We start from the raw sequence: 16,457 nt of genomic DNA, 5'->3' as shown, positions 1-16,457 counted from the left end.
GAAAAATAATTCCACTTCCTCTGTCTGACCTTGGAGGTTTATAAAAATGCTATATTTCTCTCCAAAGTCTTTTAGGTTCACTGGTGCTACCTACCAGCCTGTTTCTCTCATGTATATAAGTGAACATGAATATAGACATATATGTGTGCGCTCATCTACACACACCATTGAATTAACTCAGAGCAATTCACAAAGCTATGTAGTAACTCTTGATATTCAGTGTATAGAAAAAATATACATTTTATGAGGCATTTTACTTAATAAGGTAAAAGGAATCCTAAAAGTTGTTAGGCCACATTTGCCTTAAAGTATGTTGATCTCATAATATAATACCTATCTTCAGTTAAACTATGGATTTTTATCTTCAAACATACAAAATCCAAACACTTGAAATGCTAAAAGCATGAATATTGGATTTAAAAAGCAACTGATTTGATCATGTTGTGAATATCAAAACCATGCAATTTACCATTCAGGCATTCTCAAGATAAATTCTTTCTTCCATAGTTCTTAGTGAGTGCAGTCAAGAACTGAAGCAAAGTTTAACTAAAATCTTAGAATAAACATTTATATTCGATTACCAAAAATTGAGCATCAAAATGTATGGACTCATTTCATCTTTGTAAAACAGACCCGTGGACCTGCCCATCCAGAGTCATGTCATGAATAGCATCCTGTACCAGAAGGGTAAGAAAGAGTTTAAGGAAATGTTGCATTTGGCAGATTTGGAATAGTCTGCTCCTTTCAGTAGTTCTTACCCTAATCCTCATAGTTAATCCCCAAAGCAGGATGTTCAATTCCAGAATTTGTTAGTATAAACTATTATTATTTTTTATTTCCTTGTTATCCCAGGAAGTGCTGATTCATTTTTAAATCTTGCTCACTTGTTGGCCTCACTGGTGAATCATTGGTGACAACAAGTTCCACAGATGGATCATGTCATATAAAAAAGGGTTTCCTTTTTTTCAGTTTTGAAAGTACCACTTTTCTATATTCTGTCAAAATAAAACTGCTGGGACATTTCTTCTAACAAGAGACCTTTGACTTTTTATTGCACTTAAGGATACAGGAATTTTGGAAACATTGGAATGTCCCATTTAACAGAAATTCTAAGTTTGACCAATTCTTCTAATACACCTATAATATTTTCCATATTATTTTCCACTCCTTTTCATATACATCCCAGTATCATGTTTGTTTTTTCTTAGCTATAACTACAAATTGAGCTGAGGTCTTTATTAAGCTGTCTATAATGATGGTCAAGTACTTTTTGTGAGTGCATGTAGTTAATTTAGAACCCTATAAAAGTGTATGAGTTGGGGTAATTTGTCCTTCCATTTGGTAGTTTATTTGCATTTATCAGCACAAATGTACTTGGTGGTCCAAGAACTAGAAACCAGGTGTTTTCCTTTCCTGGGCAATAGCCTTTAAAATTAAGTTATACTATCTTTCACTCTCTCTCATTCCCCTATCCCATGAACATTTGATTATTGAATACAAAGTGAAGGTACTAAGTCAGCTCCTTCACAATCCCTAGAATAACATAGACTTTAATGATTTGGGAACTTCCTTGAAAGGTGGCAGTTTTTATTATTACTATTATTATTTTTACATCCCCCAGGTCTTAGTTGATCATGGGTCCACCTACACTCCCAAGAAAGTCCACTAGCAAACAGAATACTGAATAAAATGGTGGCACTCCCCTGCCCACCAGGTTTTGGAAGGGCTTAGGTGCATAACTCCAGAATAGTGTTCATGGCTGTAAGGGAGGCACCTCCCTCCACCATGAAATTCAGCTTTTATCTATCTTAAGAGGGGCAAGTTGAAATCACATCTCTCCCCTCAGCATTTCCTACTGGCTAGCCTAAGTGACTCCCTATTTAGCTTCCTAACTCTGTAAATCTCATTCGTACCTCTACCAAATGTTAGATGCCTAGTTTTCATATACAGCAAACTGAATTCAATCAGGCAGCAACGCATCTGAACACTTTCACTTAAAGCATATGAAAACCTAAGTTGTTCTGTAGATAAAGCCCTTAGGCAATAAAGAGTAGAAGTATAATTGCAAGTCACTAGAGCTTTGGGTCCTAAGTTACTTGTAGGTGCTTTGAGAAATATTACCATAGGAGTTTAATTTTACACACCCACATTTGAAAATGTTGCCTTATGTGTAATGGTAGATTAGATTATGTGTAATTTCCAGTCTCTCTGTCCCTATTCACTTAGAATGTTAATGTAATTAAATACTCATCTTTATAATGCCATCCAAGACATATAGCTCTGCTTTCAAAATGGGCATGGACAACAACACTCTTTTTTGTTTGTTTGTTGTTTTCTAACTAGGAATATATGAGAAACACTCTGGAAGGAAGATTCAAGGTATGAAATCTAAGACAGACAATGCAGGCACCTACTCTTGATTCCTTTAAGAAACACTTGGATGCCTATCTTGCTGGGATCATTTGACCTTTGGGCAGGGGGCTGGACCCAATGATCTTGCAAGGCCCCTTCCAGCCCTTATGTCTATGAAAGCTATGAAAAGCACATTGTACAGATGCTGATCAACCTGGAATTTCTTTATGGACTGCTGTGTCCCTTTCTTTATTGTATCATTACTTTGGTTATTTTATTTTTATGAATAAATTACCATCATAAAGTATAGGTTCCTTTAAAAGCAGCTGTATCTCCTCTCACAATATAGAAAGCCCAAAAATGGGTGCCTTATAGATAGCTGACAGTGTTACTGTGCTTCTGTAAAGAGCCTGTGGCTTTAACTCTTCTGTATAGATAACTGATTAATATATTTTGGAACACTTTCACAATTTTATTTTGAAATGTATGCTACTTGAAACTATTTCACATGAAACAGACCCATGGTTATATCTTATTATTTTATTTTGTTTCAACATCTTAAGACATCCGTTTCATTGTTATAAGGGGAACAGCTCCTCAAGCAGGTATACAGTGACATCTTGTGGTTATTCAGCAAATAAAGTATACACCAAGATTTACTCTCCTAACCAAATCTTAAAATACTTAGTGTAGCAAAAACGTCCATTGACTTTACTGGGTGTCTTGAGTAGGTCCATACTGAAGGACTGAAGCCCATATAGAAGGAGTGCAAGTGAACCCTGTGCCCCCTGGCTCAGGGACGTATGGCTTGTATGCAGTCTGGATTGGACCCATAGACCTCCCGCATGCACAGGACACAGCGTGCTTCAGTCACCTGAAGCAGTCCGGGGCTAATGCACCACCAACATGGGAGGCATACTTCATGAGGTACCCATACCAGCCCAGCCCTGCACACTGGCTTCTGTGTGCAGGGCTGGTCTATGGGCCCAATCCAGACCAGCCCCATGTACTGGAGCTAGCGTGTACTGGCATGGCACCATATGCAGTGAGTGCCCTGGACTGGCCCACCTGTTCCATGTTCAGGGTCCAGCCCCATGCACTGCATGTTGCATGCACGAGCCCTGGACCAGTAATTGAGCTGCATGCAGTGCATGGGGCTGGCACAGTGTGGGCTGCATATGGCTGCACTGGACCACACCTGCACACTCGCTCCAGTACACAGGGTCGGTCAATGGGCCAAATCCAGCCCCAGAACCAGCACACAGGGTCAGTCCAGTATGGGTGCTGCCTGAAGCAAGTGCCCTATGCCAGCCCCATGTGCCACAGCATGCAGACCCAGGGCCAGTGAATGCCACATGTGGCACGCAGGGTTGGTCTAAGACCAACTCATGGGCCAGATCCTAGTATCCACCAGCTGGATCCGACTTATGGGTCACATCTTGGACATATCTTTGATTTATATGACATGTTTGCTTATGACAAGAGGTGACTGGAGCCAGTGACATATGACAGCCCTTCCACTGCTTTTTTCCTGAACTGTTTAGAATTTACTCTCATCCAGTCTGTGAAGGAAATGCATGCCACATATGGCATGTAAATGAATAAATGATATTGCATTTAGTAATTGAAAGCTAAATGACTTCAACTTTATAGAGCTGATAATAAATTATAAATTAGTAAAAGAGCTTGGAAGAAGCAACAGTTTAATTGTGCACTGAAGGGAGGTAAAACTCTATTATTTTCATAAATACTCAATGTTTTAGTTACAGGTAGCTCCAAAAGAAATTCCTGTACAGTTTTGTTTTGTTTTGCAATACTTCTCAAATACTGTGCAGAAATGTACATGCTGTTTCCCTTCCTACATCCCTGTTTTCAAATGAGATTTGTTACAAATTTTCTGCACCTTCAGCACAAAGGAATACTGTTTGCCTAATTGTGTAAAAGGCTAGGGACAGACATTACACAGAAACCAGTTTAAGTGATCAGAAACTGGTTTAAACCTGTAACAGAACAGATGTTCACAGCACATAAACCAGTTTGAAAATGGCTGGCTGAAATCAGTTTGAAATAAACCTGGTTGAATGTAGTATCAGACTTAAGTGATTTGGCTCAAACTGGTTTATGCAATGTCTGTCCCAGACCCCTTACTGGTTTAAAATAAACCAGAGTCCCCAGCATCCCAGAATGCTCTCTGGGCTGGGCAGGGCTCTCTGCTATGCAGCAGAGCTTGCCCCTCCTCTCTGTTCCCTGGCTGCAGCTCCAACAGACTCCAAGTACAGTAGGGTCTGCCTGGCTTCCCCCTGCCCTACTCCCACGCTGCTTGCTGGACAAGCAGGGATCCCCCTATCCATCCCCCCTATCTCCCATAGCACAGATCCTAGCCCCACGAATTCTAGGCATGTGTTATGCTACGTAATGCTGAGAGGTGTCTCTCTGTGTGACTGTCTCCTGTTTCACTGGGACAGGACAGTGACCCCGTAGAGCTTTTTGGAGCTAATCAACAGGTCAGCTGTTAAGCTGTTTAAGAAGAGTTTGAATTAGTGGAGAGAAGCTATTGTTTTGCTGATGAGGTGATAAACACTGTTATCAACCCCCACCTGGCTTGCTCACCTGTCAGTTTGCTGCGGACAGTATAAAGAAACAGGGAGAGGGAAATTGAAAAGCTCCATATCATAAACAGGTGCATGTACTGCACACCCAGCTTGCCTCAGAGTGCTAGCAGGGGGCTGAGGGCTGGCAAAACTCCCGCCCTTTGAGCAGCCAGGAGGGAAAAGGCTGGGATGGTGCAGGCAGACCTCCCTAACCAGAGGTCCTGCCAGAGCCTGGCCATGCTCCCCTCAGCTTAGTAGTATGGAAGGGAAGGGAGGTCTGCTCTAGCACCCCGCACCCCCTGGCTTCTAGCCTGAGCCAGTGCAGGCAAGTGCCTGAGTTTCCTCAATCCAGAGAGAATGTCTGTCCAGTTACAAACTGGTTCAGCCTACCCAGCTTAGACAAACATGAAGACATTGGATCAACCCAGGCTCAAGCTTTTTGAATGTCTGTCCCTAGCCAAAATATATCTTTCTCTTCTGAATTTTCTACATTTAAATTCCTGTATTCCATTTTTTTCTAGTATGACCTCACAAGGCTCCAGGTAGGAAAGAAACAAGTTTTAGGTCCTTGTTATGCAGTAATTTTGGGTGGCTCCTGGAGCTCTACCTGGATTATCCACACATTAATACCTGAAACTAGTTTTAAGTATTAGATGACTCCAAGTTACATCACTTCAGGGCAAGATTATCTCTGATTCATGTTACCCACTTTGTGTTATGCTAAGGTGTAGCCCCTCTAGGATACACTTCACTGTAGGCACACCATCCCACAACTGACATGGATCAAGTCCACTGCCCCCCCCCCCCCACCCCCTGCCCAGCACTCCAAATCCCCAATCACTGCCCCACCACCTGGCCCCACCCTCCCTCCCTCCCCCCACCACAGTGCTGCTGCTCTCTGGGCAGGCTCACCTCAGAGAAGAGCAGTAGCTCAGCAGTGACAGCCAGGCAAGTTAACCCTTCCCTGCCAGCTCCCTTGGAACAGACAGCGCTGGCAGTCACAAGTAAGTGGAGGGGGGTAGGGGGGAGCCCCAGGAGGCACAGAGGTATTCTTATCTTTCAGTCCTCTAGGCCCCTACTGCCCTGAACATGTGACTGCTTCAAACTTGAGCTAGCACTAACACCCATCAACATTTGTGCAGCTCACATTGTAAGATGTAACAACACCCTTACTCTAGGCATCTATTTCAAAATATTTAGCACATTTTGCTCTGGTTCATTGAGGATTTTCAGTGGCACTTACTTATGTATTATTTGATTTCAAAGATTTCTCTTCCATTTTGAAGGATCTCTATAGTGAGTGTCACAGCAGTTTTCAAGAACTGAAGTATCACCAGCCAGTGCCTTTCCTTTTCCATGCAAGCCATGCCCAATAGCCTGCAAGTGGTGGCACATATTAAGGAGGTAACATACAAATTATGAAGTATTTCTGACCATCACACCTCTGGTCTATTGATGATAGAAAGGTGCTACACTTGTACTATAGTATTTATCATTGTATGATTTTTGCCTAGAACCATATTTATTATATATACTCGTAGGTGATATATAGTAGGTTATACTCATTAGCACTAACAGAATTTGGTGCAACAAGTAACGGATGGCTCTTAAAATACAGGACTTGCTACCCCTAGATTCAGGGAGTTGCTTGTGTAGCTGGATTGTAAGGGAAGCAGCAGCCCAGAAATCAGGCAGTGGGCATTGAGATAAGGAAGGGCTTGTCAGTTGTATGGGATCAGGCAGGAGGCTAGTCAACAGCAGGCTTGAAATGAGATGGGCTAAGGCTCAGCAGTAAGTGGCGACTCTCATAGCTGAAGATTTCAGCACTAAATCAGAGTCCACCAATGAGGTGTGGTAGGGGTGTGGTGACTGAATCCAGCAGCAGGCCTATGAGGAGAGGAATGAGAAACTGTCAGATGGCTGGTTGGCTGCAGGAATGGTAAAACAGAAAAGAACAGGAAGGTTGCAGGTAGTAGAGCTAAATGTGCCTGTATGTATTTGACTCATAAAGAGGAGGAGTTAGACCGAGTTACAGAAGTGGCTCTGAATGGATGTCATGTGGAAATGGGTAGGAATGAAGATGGATATTTAAGGGTAGCAGTTGTCAAAGAAAGTTATTGTAAATTTTCTTCATGCTCTAGATTTCTGACATTATAACAGATCTCATTCCTGGTAATTAGAGGGAGATAATTTTCCAACTTTTGCTAGAATGGAGATGGAGTGAATATTGCCAATGCTCAGAGGGACTCATTACTGCCAAGACTATCATATCACTCCAGAGAGTTTTAAACTGTAAAGTTCAGCCTTTAAAACCTTTGGCAGCAGCAAACTCCCTACACTTGTTATGAATAATCCCATTTCTAAAATAGCTGTTAGTGTCTCACTTTCCTTGTGCTGTTCAATACCACGTACAGTAATGCCATCAAATAGCAGCAAATTAGCATGTCTTTGCAATGGTCCTTTTATAGATTCATAGATGTTAGGGTCGGAAGGGACCTCAATAGATCATCAAGTCCGACCCCCTGCATAGGCAGGAAAGAGTGCTGGGTCTAGATAACCCCAGCTAGATGGTTATCTAACCTCCTCTTGAAGACCCCCAGGGTAGGGGAGAGCACCACCTCCCTTGGGAGCCCGTTCCAGACCTTGGCCACTCGAACTGTGAAGAAGTTCTTCCTTATGTCCAGTCTAAATCTGCTCTCTGCTAGCTTGTGGCCATTATTTCTTGTAACCCCTGGGGGCGCCTTGGTGAATAAATCCTCACCAATTCCCTTCTGTGCCCCCGTGATGAACTTATAGGTAGCCACAAGGTCGCCTCTCAACCTTCTCTTGCGGAGGCTGAAAAGGTCCAGTTTCTCTAGTCCCTCCTCATAGGGCTTGGTCTGCAAGCCCTTAACCATACGAGTGGCCCTTCTCTGGACCCTCTCCAGGTTATCCACATCCCTCTTGAAGTGCGGCGCCCAGAATGGCGTGCAGTACTCCAACTGCAGTCTGACCAGCGCCCGATGGAGGGGAAGTATCACCTCCTTGGATCTATTCGTCATGCATCTGCTGATGCACAATAAAGTGCCATTGGCTTTTCTGATGGCTTTGTCACACTGCCAACTCATGTTCATCTTGGAGTCCACTAGGACTCCAAGGTCCCTTTCCACTTCCGTGCCACCCAGCAGGTCATTCCCTAGGCTGTAGGTGTGCCGGACATTTTTCCTCCCTAGGTGCAGCACTTTACATTTCTCCTTGTTGAACTGCATTCTGTTGTTTTCTGCCCACTTGTCCAACCTGTCCAGGTCTGCTTGCAGCTGTTCCCTGCCCTCCGGCATGTCCACTTCTCCCCATAGCTTTGTGTCATCTGCAAACTTGGACAGAGTACATTTCACTCCCTCGTCCAAGTCACTGATGACGACATTTATCTGGCAGTTAACTTACATTTATCAAAGCTCTGATTCTCACTACCAACATTTAATAGCTCCTACATTAAGAAAGGCAAATCCAATGCATGCCTCTTTCCAATGGATGATAACTACAAATATTGTTTAGTTATTTATTTAGTATCTAAAACATGTAAAGTATTTTGGAGAGCAGCTAAAATAGGGGTAAGTTCTGTAGAATAGCTCTAATGGGCATAGCACAAAAGGAAGATAAGGTGGATTTAAGTTGCCTTGATACTTTCCTGATCTTAGGTTGCTCTGGGGTTTGAAAATGTCCTCAGCACAATATAGAAAGCCCTTAAGGGCTTTTCTAAATTATTGAAATCTCCCTGGGCTGCCCAGTGGGTCATAGTGTTGTCTGGGATTTCTGCAGTACTTCATGCTGTAGCACTATCCCAGCACATCTTCCATCCCAGCCCCCAATGATATACCTCTGCCTCAAGATGACAAAGAGGGTCCTTCAAAGGCAAACTTACATCTTTTCTCATCAATATTTGTGCCACCCAGATCCAGCCCCTTATGCTTCTCTAGATATTTACCACAGTAACTGTATCTCACCCATGGTCCCTACCCCTAAGAGATTACATTTAATCATAAGGAAGTAAAACAAGGAGAGGATAAGAGGATGGAATGCAGTCATGACCTAATGCCAGCAGTTGACTTTTTGGCTAAGTATAGACAGTTAAAGAAGCCTGAGACTGAATCAATTCAGTCTTTGCAGGTTAATCTAAGATGTAGAGATTAAACTGAGAAACAACTGGACAGACATTCACTTTTGATTCAGGCAATGCAGCCACATACCTACAGTGGCTCAAGGGGGTGCTACAGAACAGCTCTCTGGCATGTAACCAGCATGGGCTGTGTGTTCACTTCCTCTTCCTGCTGCCCCTGAGGTCTCTGGGATTTGCACTTTAGACTCACAGTAACAGACTTCTGCAGAGTTGCTCATCACTTCCTCTTCCTGCTTCTAGGTGCCTCTGGGGTTTGCAGTCCACAGTTTCAGCCAGCAGTAAGTTTTAAGCAGAGCAGATAATCTCTGTACTTGGGGGAAGGGTAAGTTTAACCCCACTCCCTGGCCCTAGAACCCAGCTGGGGTTTGTGGCAGGGGCAGGGGGTGGTGGAAACAGTCCCTGCCTTCCCCCCTCCCAACCCTTCTCTGCTGGAGCACAAAGTACATCCTCACTCAGGACTAGAAAGCATTCTGGGTTGCTGGGGGACTGATTTAACTTGAACCAGGAAGGGGACTGGGACAGAAGTTTTGTAAACTGGTTTGAGCCAAATCATTTAAGTCTAATATTACATTCAACCAGGTTTATCTTAAACCAGTTTCAAGATGACTGAAATTAGTTTAAGTGCACTGAACTTCTGTTCTGTTACAGGTTTAAACCAGTTTCTGATTACTTAAACCTGTTTATGTGTAACTTCTGTCCCTAGCCTATGTAGCTTTGTGGAATAGCAGTTCTACACCAAGTGAATTTCCATGGGAACACTGCTATTGATTTCAAGGGTGTATAACAATGATTCTCAACCAGGGTGTTGGGGAACCCTGGGTGCTGCCAGATCCTTTGAAGTGTGCTGTAAGGTGTAAAAAGATAAGCTAAGTAGCTAAACACAGACTCAGGCTTGTCCCTGCTTGAACACCCATTCCCTAACTCCTCTGCAAGGAAATAAGCACTGTAATATATAAACTTGAAATCAAGTGCCACTCAGTTAACAATGAGGTGTACCTCAAGTATAACAAGGTTAAGAACCACAAGCGTAGAAGCACAATCTTTATTAATTGCTTCCTTTCTAAGATTATTAATTCTGCATATGCTTATTTTGTTTTTATGCCTTAAGTTTTATTGCAGAGGTAATTATCCACTTTTGATGGGACAAAGAAAGAAACTGAAATGGGAGATTTGAAGAGATAGTGGAAAATAAAAGAAGAAAAAGAGATAAAAGTCTAGGAAGGAAGAAAGTCTCCAGCAGCTTGACTGGCCAGTACTGTGCCCTAGGCAGTGGAGGCCAGAGGCCAGGGGAGAGATCCCCCCACTCTATACTTAGGCAGTGCCCAGGGCTTGTCCCATGCTCACACACCCACACCTGTCAGTCTAGTCCATAAGGTGACTAAATGGTCTATATACAATTAGAGCTGTCATATAAGATATTTTGTCATATCTTCCTCTTTCTACCCAACACTTACAGCTTTTATGCAAAACATATTTTCAACACAGAAAACCATGTGTCCTACATATAATGTCAGGGTTTTTCCAAAGAGATGAACAGTAACAGTCAGACACTACTTGGATTGTCCTTTTCAAAAGTCAGAACAAATCCATTCTCTCAAAAACAAAACAGAAAAAGAGAAGAAAACAATTCAGTACTGGTTTAAAAAGTAATTGGAAACCCTGGGAAAGTTTAAATATGCAGCTGCTCCATTCCTAACTTCTAACAAAAAGGTAAACAGTGCCTTTATAAGATCAAGTGCTTTCAGCAGCAGCATGCTCTTGGGTTGAATCTGGTGTGTCCCAGGTTACCTGCACTTTTGCTACAAATAATAATACGTTTGCTTTTTTTCCCCCAGCAGAATGAAGACCTTCATAATTTTAAAAAATACATTGAAAAGATGCACATATACTAGTTCTACAGGAAAAAAAGCAAGGACAAATTAATCTGATGAAGATGACCAGGGTTCTGACCTCATTAACATTGCTAGATTTCCAAAAATTGGAAGTAACTGGATTTAGCCCATTTTAACAGAGATTAATATCAGGTCCAAAAAGGAGGAGATTAAAGAGACTTTTTGCCCCCCAAAACCAGCCTTCAAATTTCAAAGTAAACAAAAGACAAACCTATTTTATGGGACTTATTCCCAATTTCCAATTAATCTGTTAAAAACAGAAAGAGAAAAACACTCCTATACACAGACAAATGAAAAACAACTTATTACTTTTGGGTCAAAAAACCCTCAGGATCTGAGCATCCCTGAGGTTGAATATTTGAGAACAGTGACTGAAGTTTGGAGCTAATACACTAATCTAGAGTTCAACTAAACTAAAACAAAGAGAGAAGAACAAGCATTTGAGTTAAGAAAATTACAATAATTCATATCAGCCAAGGACCTGATTCCATAATGTGTACATTGTTTATGAAGACAGTGCCATATATAATTTATCAGCCATAACTTCAGTGACAAGTAGCGCTCTACATTCAGAAAGCCCACTCCTACAGATTAAGATTCTGGAACCATTTGAATCAATGGATGCTTTTTCTTGGTTTTCTTAAACAGCCAGGATTTCATGCCAAGCTTTAAAAAGTAGAAGTAGGCTTTGCTTTTCTCCTCATAACAACACCAAAATTAACTCATTCCCATGGAGGTAAATAAGTATTCAAATAAAGGAGTCAAATATAGCTGAATGTGAGGCCAGGAACATTTTTTTTGAACCTCAGCCATACTGCTTTTTTTCTAGAAATGGCTGGCTATTATATGCTATTTATTGCTTTTTCACAAAAATGTTGTTTTTTAAATCTTCTCATCAGCATCTCAAAATATTGATCTTCAATCTGGAGGCCCTGAGTAGCCTGTCCGGCATTCCAGCCTCTTGGGCAGAGGTTTGTCACATCTCTTATTATAACTTATGTTTGCTGGAAGTTGGTATGTTTACCGATATCAGGTCACAGCTAATAAATTTAAACATGCTAGGTTTTAAAAAATAAATATTGATGGAATTCATCAACCTTCAATATTTGTTAAAAAGTTGCTGCTGAATATGCAAGCTGTTTGAATTTTGATTAAAAGCAATAAAATGGCATACTGAAATAGAAGCATGATGAATGCCACCCAGGGTGATCAAAATCAGGTCATGAAAGGTGTTCTGTTAATTGGCACTGATGCAAATAATTATGGTTACATGGCAGATGTTGCTACATACAGAGTGTGCAGTGCACCATCCACTATTTTCTGTATCCTGCTATTTTAAAGTTTTCCAAGGAATTAATTCATTAAAAAAACCACCCCCCAACCCCAAACCCTGCAATATCATCCATTACTTGGACTGAAAGATATGTATGGCCCTTGTTGAGGGTACCCCATAATAGAGGGCTCACAATTCTGAATAAAATCTGCTAAATTGGCAGCCGCTTTTATTGTAACAGAAAACAAACAATGTAGTATTTGACCTACAGAGTAGCTAAAGGTAAAGGCTTTCCCACAGATCACTGTTGTCTGAGTTTGGACACAGGCAATCCCAAACTGTTATATTATGAACAGTTACAACCTCACCCAAATAAGGTGGGATGTTTAAAATGCCAGCCAGCGTCTACTGCATTCAAACAACATACCGGCGTTACCAGTAGGGTAAAACTCAACACCACCAGAGAGTTTCACTGACCTTTGGGCTAGGTACAGACATTCAAAAAGCTTGAGATGGAATCAATCTAAGTTGCATCGTTTTCTGTAAGTGGCACAGTTTAGATGGGCAGTGAACAGACACACGATCACCTTTTGTTGGGGAGAGGAGCAAACCTTAGATCAGGTTCCACCATTTTTAAACCAGTCTATGCATGCCAAACTTCTGTTCTGTTAAAGGTATAAACCAGTTTCTGATCACTTATACCAGTAAAACTGTAATGTCTGTACCTGATGTTAATAATCTTTGTCTCACAAGTAAAGCAGTTAGATTCCCTTACAGTATTATTAGGTTGAAGCTATTCTTGCTGACTCTCAGTCAGTCAATAAAACAAACTTGCTGCCTAAACAGTATCACTCATGAAAAGAGGTTTGTGGTAATTCAGACACAAATTATTTTGTAGGTTTTTGTTTGGATCTCCACCCAGCCTTTATTACAAAAGAATTTAATTCAGAGAATGACATTCTAAACAATAAATGAAATGCTTTTGAGTGATTTGAGATTACCTAGATAGCCTACATATTTTTTTACCTTAAATTAAACCATTCAAATATAACTCTATACAAAGGAAGAGGAGGAGGTATAGGTGAATTTCCCCATAGAGTGGTTTATTGGCTGTCTGCCACTTTCTGATTTGCTGCAAGCTCCAGAGGTCATTTAAAGTATTTAAGCAGCTATTCAAATTCAAACACAAACCTTCCTTTTGTTAGGATGACTCTGCTTCTATATGTATTACTATATAGACAGAGGGTTTCCTAATTACTCAATTTAATTATGACCAGGGACACAAAAACTAATTAATTCATGAGTTTTCTATTTTATTTAAATGAGGTTGGTAATTATTATAGATATCTAACAATTGGCAATTTTATACAATTTGTGACCAATATGTAACCAGTTAATTGACTGAACTTTATTTGACCTGTCAAATACGAACCCTAATCTATATATTACATATAATTATGTGTGCATGTATTAGGGTTGGGTATTTGATGGGTCAAATAAAGTGTGTGCAATTGATCAGTCACATATCGGTCAAATATTGTAAGAAATTGCCAGTAGGTCCAAATAATAACATAAGAAGTACAAATTTTCCATTGAGAACTTAGTCAAAAAACAATAACAAATCCTATTTCTCTCAGGAAAACTATAAAAAAATGTAGGGGGGGGGGGTTGGTTTTTTGTTTTGGTTTTTTCCCTAAAATTGCAATGATCTTTGACCAGTGAAAATATATACAGTCAATTAAATGGTCAATTGACAATATTTGACAGGTCAATTGACCAGCTTGCCATATGTGTATATTCAGCATATATTCATAGAATGACAAGTGATTTTTTTTGTATTGTTTCACAATTAAAGCATTTCATAATTATCTGCTAATGTAATATTAAATAAGCATGGAAAAGAAATGGTATATTCAGAAGCACTAAAACATTCGGAAATGCTAGATGAGGCAATGTGTGGCTATATAATGTATGTCTACATGGTCTCCCAAGGAAGACCAGGTGTTCTGCTTAAAAATAAGCCCTACCCACTGGTACTCACTTGGGCTCATACAGCATAAACAAAAATGAGTGATGTTTGTATTTTAGCAGAAAGCCTGATTTCACTCAGGAGACTGGATGAACATAAACACAAATGCACATGAAGCCCAAGTAAAGGTATTAATGTTTTATTCAGATAAATCAAAACTTAAAGACATCAAGCCTTACTTATCTAGTCCTTCGTGTTGAATAATCAGAGATCTTTACGTAGTTCTCTGAATCAAGACCAGTTCATATACAGTAGACCCCCGTTTTACGCATATTCAACTTACCCATGTCTCTTGTTTATGCAAATTAATACATTAACACCCAAGGAGAAAAATACACCCTGAGATGCTCACCATTCACATATATACGTGAACACCTTGCAAGATGCGCAGACTGTGTCAAACAGAGTTACAGATAGCTTGGGTTCCCCCATTGTGGTAGCAGCATCTCCTCTTGATGCTGTCAGTTAAGAGCTCTCTTAACCCCTTACGCTGCATTAAGTGTCCCAGATGAGTGCTTCTTATAGTGATTCTAAAGGTGCTTTCACCTCTACAAGGAAAAGAGAAGCTATAACTTTGGAAGAAAAACTAGAAGTTGTGAAGAGATACAAAAGAGGTGAGAAGACAAAGGAAATTAGGTGTGCTACAGGGCTCAGTGAGTCAACTCTCCATACAATTAGGGACAATGTAGAGAAAATTAAGGAGTCCCGTAAGAGTGTGTGTTGTCTGTAGGTATTATAGGGCTTGCTCGTGCTGCCCTGTGCTCGTCTGCCTACAGGTGGCGACAGGGTAGACCTTGGCCCTGGATCACCACATCTGCCAGGAAATGGAGCTTATGTTTTTCTCACCTGCCATGACTTTGATGACCTATATTTTTCCTGGGAGACAATGCCCACAGTGATCCTGCCTGGTCTTGATCCCCGTGTCTTCAGTGGGGCTCCAAACCTCCCCTTAACCCCAGCCTAGCCTCTACACATGGTGTATTACAGTGTTCTTCCACAGCCAGGTTGCAGTGCTGCCCATTGTAACCTTCTCTGCACCCAAGAGTGTCTTAGTACCTCTTTTGGGTACACCCTTCCAGGGGACAGTCTTGGTCTGTGCTCAAACAAAATTAAAAAAAATAGACAGTGAAAGAAATCACAAAAAAAAAAAAAGAAACCCTGGCTGCTTCTCAGCCTTCTTGTCAGCCTCCTGCAATGTCTCCCAAAAAAACCCAATCTCTTAGTCCAATCTCTGCTGTGTGCTAGCCTGCTCTGCACCCCTATGAACATACACAGTATTTTGGGGGTCTCTCCCTTGTGCAGGAAGACTCTACCTGTAACTGTAGATCTTCCAGTCCTCCTCCAGATCCTCTGTTGGGAAAACTCCAGTCCAGAGATTCTCTCTGGCCTTGTGGGCTCGCTCGCTCTGGATTCTCAGCTGCAGCTCCGCTCTGGAGATTCCCATCAGCTGCTTGTTTGCAGGCCTTCACCTGCCTCAGGGTCACTCCTGCAGCATTCCTCAGACCCGTTCTGCAATTTCTGCCTGCCAAGACACTCAGCCGCTCCTCTCACCCTGCACACTACAGGAAACTGACCCCCCTCTGCCCCTCTCCGGGGCCGGAAATAACTTTTAGTGGCCTCCCTTCACCAATCCTCAGTGAGACGCTGCTCCAAAAATTGGTTAGGTACTTTCCTTCATTTCCAGGCTACAGGAGCAGCCCTCCAGGCTATAAGTCCTGTCTCACTCCTTCACAGAGTGCTACACGTTTATCTACTGCCCGTGTTTCATTAAAAAGCTCAGCTATCATGGAGAAAATGGAATGCGTGTTGACAACATGGATTGAGAACCAGAATCAAGAACACGTGCCAGTTTCAACCCAGATGATTCAAGCAAAGGCACACATCATTTATGAAGTGTTAAAATGTGATGATCCTGAAGCCAAGCCATTTAATGCAAGTGACAGATGGTTGGATAGATTTAAAGCACGCCATGGATTTCATAATCTCATAGTGATGGGCAAAGCAGCAGCTGCTGATAAAAGTGCTGCAAATAAATTTCCTACTATCCTACACGCTGCCATTGAGGTGGCAAGCTATGATCCTAGGCAAGTTTTCAACTTGGACAAAACCAGACTCTTCTGGAAATCATAGAATCATAGAAGTAGGGTCGGAAGGGACCTTGTAG

General features: G+C 41.5%; 1 protein-coding gene across 2 annotated transcripts in view; it reads right to left on the bottom strand.

Moving 5' to 3' along the window:
• The window catches only part of LOC109281622 (uncharacterized), a 305,799-nt gene extending 289,767 nt beyond the window's left edge, over positions 1–16,032 (bottom strand). The window contains exon 1 of one of the 2 annotated variants that reach the window (XR_009459789.1): positions 15,607–16,031. The gene's annotated coding sequence lies outside the window, so the exon portion shown is untranslated. Of the gene's footprint in view, positions 1–15,606 lie in introns of both variants that reach the window. The other variant, XM_059721869.1, reaches the window with a different exon arrangement.
• Positions 16,033–16,457: the final 425 nt, after the last annotated feature.

Source organism: Alligator mississippiensis, chromosome 2, assembly GCF_030867095.1.
Source record: "Alligator mississippiensis isolate rAllMis1 chromosome 2, rAllMis1, whole genome shotgun sequence".
NCBI lineage: Eukaryota > Metazoa > Chordata > Crocodylia > Alligatoridae > Alligator > Alligator mississippiensis.
Note: the sequence above shows the minus strand (reverse complement) of the source record. Positions and strands in the feature narration are given on the sequence as shown.